The sequence below is a fragment of the Sceloporus undulatus genome, chromosome 9 (genome assembly GCF_019175285.1).
Source record: "Sceloporus undulatus isolate JIND9_A2432 ecotype Alabama chromosome 9, SceUnd_v1.1, whole genome shotgun sequence".
Lineage (NCBI taxonomy): Eukaryota > Metazoa > Chordata > Lepidosauria > Squamata > Phrynosomatidae > Sceloporus > Sceloporus undulatus.
In genome coordinates this window covers 24,337,138-24,342,791 of record NC_056530.1, presented here as the reverse complement: position 1 = coordinate 24,342,791, position 5,654 = coordinate 24,337,138, and the positions used below count along the sequence as shown (strand labels likewise).

Genomic DNA, 5,654 nt, shown 5'->3' with positions numbered 1-5,654 from the left:
TGGAATGGAAGGGGGCGCTGCATCTACACATGGAGAATAACCCAGTTTGGCCCCACTTTTCAGCATCCTGGCTCAAGGCTATGGAATTCGGGAGTTGGAGTATGTGGTGGGGCCCAGAGCGGAGCTCTTGCTCCGCGCTCGGGGCCCACCACTACTCCACTCCCAGAATTCCATAGCCTTGAGCCAGGGCAGTTAAAGCTGCGCAAGGTTGTACCAAAGCTGGGGGAAGTTACTTTCTTTGGACTGCAGCTCCCACAATCCCCAGCCAGCATGAAAGGGCAGTTTGGGCATTGCATTAAAAAAGTCCCACCCTTGTCTTCTTTTGGATCCTGCATGACAAAACACACCTGCGCAATTGGGAAGGGACCCTTTAGTACATTATTGTAATGCATTCTGTACTGTTGTAACCCACCCAGATTCCTAGCGATTGGGCAGGCTATAAATAAATTATTTAGTATCATTATTATTAGTCTTATTATATTATTATTAACCCTCTGAAGGCTGAGAGAGCATCCCTTTTCAGTGCTTCCCTCGCAGGCAACCTGACCAATTAATAATCAACTAGTGATAAAACTCACAGGAGGGATCAATAGGATTTAACCTTACTGGGCATTACTGTTGCGCAAACACTGGATTAGCAATGCTTTCGTGCCACAAATAACATGCTTTCCTGGCAGAAGGCGACTAAACCTCTCAGCAACTGAGCAGGGGCCTCAGTTTCGGTTCCGTCTCCCAAATCTTCCCTAAAGCAATAGCAAAGCTCACTGGCGCTTTGTGACTGCCCTTCCATGAGCAAGCCCTCCTGGCGCCATTGAGCGGCAGCAATATTTGTATGGTTTATTAATTAACTATCTCTCCTCCAGCCGCCTGAGATTCCAACACGCTAATTAATAGTTTATGAGGGGCTAAGCGCTATTGACACTTGGATGAACTCAGCCGGGGGAACTCTCCTCCTCTCCCCCAGTACTAAACCCCAAAGGCTCCCTGGTTGTCCCCCTGGCGCCAGGCCTCTTCTTCCCAATGCTGAGAGATTGATCTCTGGGGCCAGGGGTGAGAATCAGTGTGCTGCTGTTCCGTCAGATGGAGATGGACTGCAGCTCCCATCAGCCTGGGAAACCATCATCCGGCAATTAAAAGAATCACATTCCAGGCTCACTAGGGGGCGCTCTGGTTTGGGATGCAATTCCCGTATCTCAGCATTAGGGGGCGCTCATGTCGCAAGTGCACCTTTAGTGCAGTGTTGTGAGCCAGTTATTTCACCGACTAAATCCTTTCTCAGAACCCATCTTCTGTCAAAAGACCCAGCGGTGGCTTGAGTGCTGGACTGGGACTCCAGGAGACCAGGGTTCGAATCCCGAGCACAAGCCCAGACCCATTGGGGGGCCTTGGGTGCCAATCCCATCCAACTCGCAGCCCAAAGGAAGGGGATAACAATCCTCCTCGGAATAAATCTTGCCTAGGAAGCCCTAGGAGAGGGTCACCGGATGTCGTGGCTGACTTGAACGCACATAAACAGAAACAGAACAAAACAGTTGGTAGATCCTTCAGATGCTGTTGAGCTACAAGTCCTGCCATCGGCATCAATGGTGGGGAAGGATGGAGTTGTAGTCCAACAGACTCGGATGCCTCCATGTCCTCTGCAGCTGTGCTCTTGGCCACCCAAGCAAGGGAGACCGTCCTCTCGCAACTGAGAATGGTATGTATTATCCAGAAACATCATGGAAGTTTTTTAAGGGGATCCAATAATATCCAAACATGATACCTTTACTTGGACAACCAAAATGCACAATTCCATGTTGGCAAGCTTTCCAAAGTCACACTGTCTTCTCATCAGGCAAAGAAGAGAAACAAATTGAAGATGTGAGTCCTAGGCCTGGCATTTTGCTGTTTCTGGTCTTAGTTGAGATGGTAACAGGGCTACTGCAGGCTGACCCCTCCGCCTTTTTTTGGCCATGCGGTCAGTGGGAGGTTTTCAAAGTCAAGGAAATGAATGTCCGTTGCAATTCAAGGAAGATGTTTCCTTGGAAATCCACATGTCTCCTCCCTAGTGTCCACATCGCCACCCAACAATGGATTAAATGGATCTCCTGTAGCTGGGATCCAACCCCAGGATCCCAGCACCTTGGATGGTGCATAATATTCACCAAACCTTCAATGTCCGCATTCCAACTTGTGGCGACCCTAATGAAAACCTATTGTGGGGTTTTCTTGGCAAGATTTTGTTCCCCGTAAATGGTGTTGGGATTCGGGAGTTCGACGCTGCTTTAAATAAATATCCCTCATCTGTGGCGGCCTTCCCATATTTTGGGAATGCTGCAATGCTTTTTGGCTGGGGCAGTTTTGCCTCCAAGGATGTCAACCTTTACGCCAGCCTCATTTCTGCTCCTCCTCCTCCTCCTCCTCCAGGTATTACGACAACAAGCGGATCCTGCACAAGACAAGGGCAAGCGCTCACCTACAAGTTCAACTTCAGCAAAGTGGTCCTGGTCAATTACCCGCTGCTGGACATGCTGGCCAACTACCCTTTTCTGCGGCCCGAACCCTTTCAACGGGGGCAGCCATGGGGCCGACTGGGCCCCCTAACCCCCAGAGGTAAGCCATGGGGAGGGAGCCAGGGCCCTTGGCATTCGGGGTAGATCTGGGGGTGGGGAAAGTATTGGCAAAGCGGTTGGAAAACAGCTCCATGAGTATCACAACTCTGAGAAGGAAGTCCAGGACTGAGGAGCTCTTTGCAGTTTGAAACATATGCCATCAATTCCAACAGATGGAAACTTGCATAGGAAATATCTGCACCGCAGACAGGATTTTCTATGCAGAGATATGACTTGTAGCACAGAAAATGCTGCTTTCTCTATAGACAATGCTGTTTTTAGTCCAGAGAGGCTATGGGAATGGTCCTCTGGTGTTTGGCACTTTAATTCCCCAAAACCTATTTTCCCAGCTTGCCAATAGCCAGGGATTCTGAAGGTTGAAATCCAAAATATTGAATTTGATGTAAGGAATCTATGCTAGAAATCATTATAATGGGTTCGTTTTAAGACAACAACAAAAACGATAAGTAGCCAAGAAACTATACTCCTGGAAAGGAAGGAAGGAGTATTTAGGCACTTTTCTTCCTGCTGTCAGAAAGTCATAGGAAACTGCCGTTTTCTAAGACGATTTGCAGTTGTCTTGGGGAAAGGGCCTGCGTGGATACATGCTTGTGTGTGTTTGTGTATATACACACAGAGAAGCATGCACACACTTTCCTCAGTCAAACCATAATTATGTATTGTTTCGTTTCTTCCACTTTTCTTCCACATCAAGATGCAAGTGGCTTGTGATAGGAGTAAAATGCAAGGCACCCGAAACAAAATGCACCAAGTAAAGAGGATTAAAAATAAAAGCTATCACATTAAAATCATTTGAAGTAAGTTAATCATCTTTAAAGACAGACAGACAGACAGCTGCTGTTAGGCCAGAAGGCAGAATTTGCAAAACGGGGTCCATTCTTGGCACGCGGCTCTCTTGCCTTTTCACTGACCACTGTCCTAGTTTCATCCATTCCCTCCTTGTTTTCCTCCTTAGACCCTGCAAAGCCTCTTCTCCAACCCTCGCTGGGGGGACCCAGCCGCCCGCACCCCACTCTTTGAGCGGCAGACGGAGACGAGAAACTGCGCTTGGACGCGGCTTTCCTTTCCTGGGGTCAGGTGAAATGATGGAGTGGCCAAAGAAACACTTGGGGACTGCATCTCTGTAAGTGGACTTAGGTCTGCAGGAACTGAAACGGAGCAGTTTTGCAATGTCTGTTTTAGCCAAGGGGTTGCTGGACATCTCTATGTAGGGAAGCCAGCTAAGTGACCGCTGCTCCTCTGGACAATGGGACCCTCTGGCCAGTGTCCCTGTTAGGCATCTTTGGCAATTTGCTATCAGGGGTCCTTAGTATTTCCTGCTACATAGCTAAGGGTACCTAAAGTTACATACCATAGATGGTGATAGAGAATTGCGTTAGTCGCTGACTCAAGTTGACCCATTAAATCAGGAGGGTTTACTTGTGTGTTGACTCTCCGTGGTAACATTGTCTCCTCTTCATAATAACAGGATGTTGGCCAATATGAGATGTGGCAAGAATACAGCTGGCCCTCACATTTGATGCTTATTTTGCGGATTTGATTAATATGCCTCTCTAGGATCCCTAAGTCCTCCAGCGCAACTTGCGCAGAGGTTGAACCATAGAGTTGTGGCTGGAGACCCAAAGTGACATAGGGAAAACACTTCTCTAGGCTTTTGTAGGTCCTCCAGCATAATTCTATGGCCAGATTCTGGCAGATCTTGGCCTAGAGTTGCAGCGGAGGACCTGGAGATTCCTAGAGAGGTGTTCTCTCAGGAAAAAGAATAGTGTTTTTGTGAATTTGCTTGCCGCCCAATTCACGGGGTCCTTCACCCAACCTTACAAATGTGGAGGACTACTGTACAAGGAATTTGGGGATCCCAAAGAAGGGTCAGAGAATGCATGGCCCATGGGCCACATGTGGCCTTTGTTGAAGTTTGTGTGCCTTCAAGTCATTATGGGCTTCCATATGTGGTCCCTAGTAGTGCCATTCCCACCATTTTTGAGGGGCCCTAGGGACCTAATGGCACACATGTAAAGGGGGGCCTTGGACCCTTTTGGGGACCCATTGGACCCAAGGCATGCATGCAAAGGGAGAGACCTGTTTTCAGGCCACTCACCCCTCTTTCTTCTCTCCCCCGCAGGTGTGGCTGGCTACACGAAGCCCCCCGGTCTGCTGACCCCCTACAGCCGCAACGCCTCCTTCCCCGACTACCCCTGGAATTTCAACCCTTACCTCTCCAGCGCTTTCCCCCTGACCAATGCCAAGCTCCCCGCCCCCGCCAGCCCCCCATCCCTCTATTCTCCCCTCTACCCCAACCCCCTTTCCAGCTCGCTGCCCCAGCGCCCGACCCCCATCTCCCTCCTGCCCACGGAGACCCCCGAGAGGCCCGCGGCGCTGGGTTCGGGTGCCGTCCCCCGTCTCTGCCCTGCCAGCCCATGGTGGTGGCCATGTCCTCACGGGGGAGGGCAATGGGACGGTCCACCGCGAGAAGGAGGCACCAGGGTCCGGCCACAGAGCCCCTCTGGGGGACGGGGGTCCAAAGAGGACCCCTGCCTCCGATTCGGAGCTGGAGATCACAGACCTGAGCGAGTGCAGTTCAGAGAATGAAGGCTGCGATTTCAGCCCAAAGTCTGGAGGCGTAGGAGAGCCAAGTGCAGAGCTACAAGCGGCTGGGGGGGAACGGCCACCGGAGAAAGGTCCCCTGTCCGCCAGAGAAAGAGGCCGGGGCCACACGGGGGTCATCCTCAGCAAGCAGCCAAGGAAGGGAAGAGCCTCCCAGGGCAGCTGAACAGCTCCCCAAACGGCCCTAGGCTTGACCGGCGGCCCCCTTTTCGCTCCCCATCAGCAGCCAGATGTCTTAAGAGGATTTAAGGCAAACCCTGAAGGAAATATCCCCCGTCTTTGTTGTCGATGTCTCTATTTTTATAGAAAAAATTGTATCCACTGATATACCAAGCCGAATCCTCCCCTTTTATTTGGCCCTCACTCCTTTGGGCTGGGATCCTTGCCCCACCACAAAAAACATCTCTGGGCGTAAATGTGAGGAAGGGTCTCCCCTCT

At 50.6% G+C, this 5,654-nt stretch overlaps 1 pseudogene; it reads left to right on the top strand.

Moving 5' to 3' along the window:
- LOC121915572 overlaps positions 1-5,382 on the top strand; it is a 10,389-nt pseudogene extending 5,007 nt beyond the window's left edge.
- The last annotated feature ends 272 nt before the right edge of the window (positions 5,383-5,654 follow it).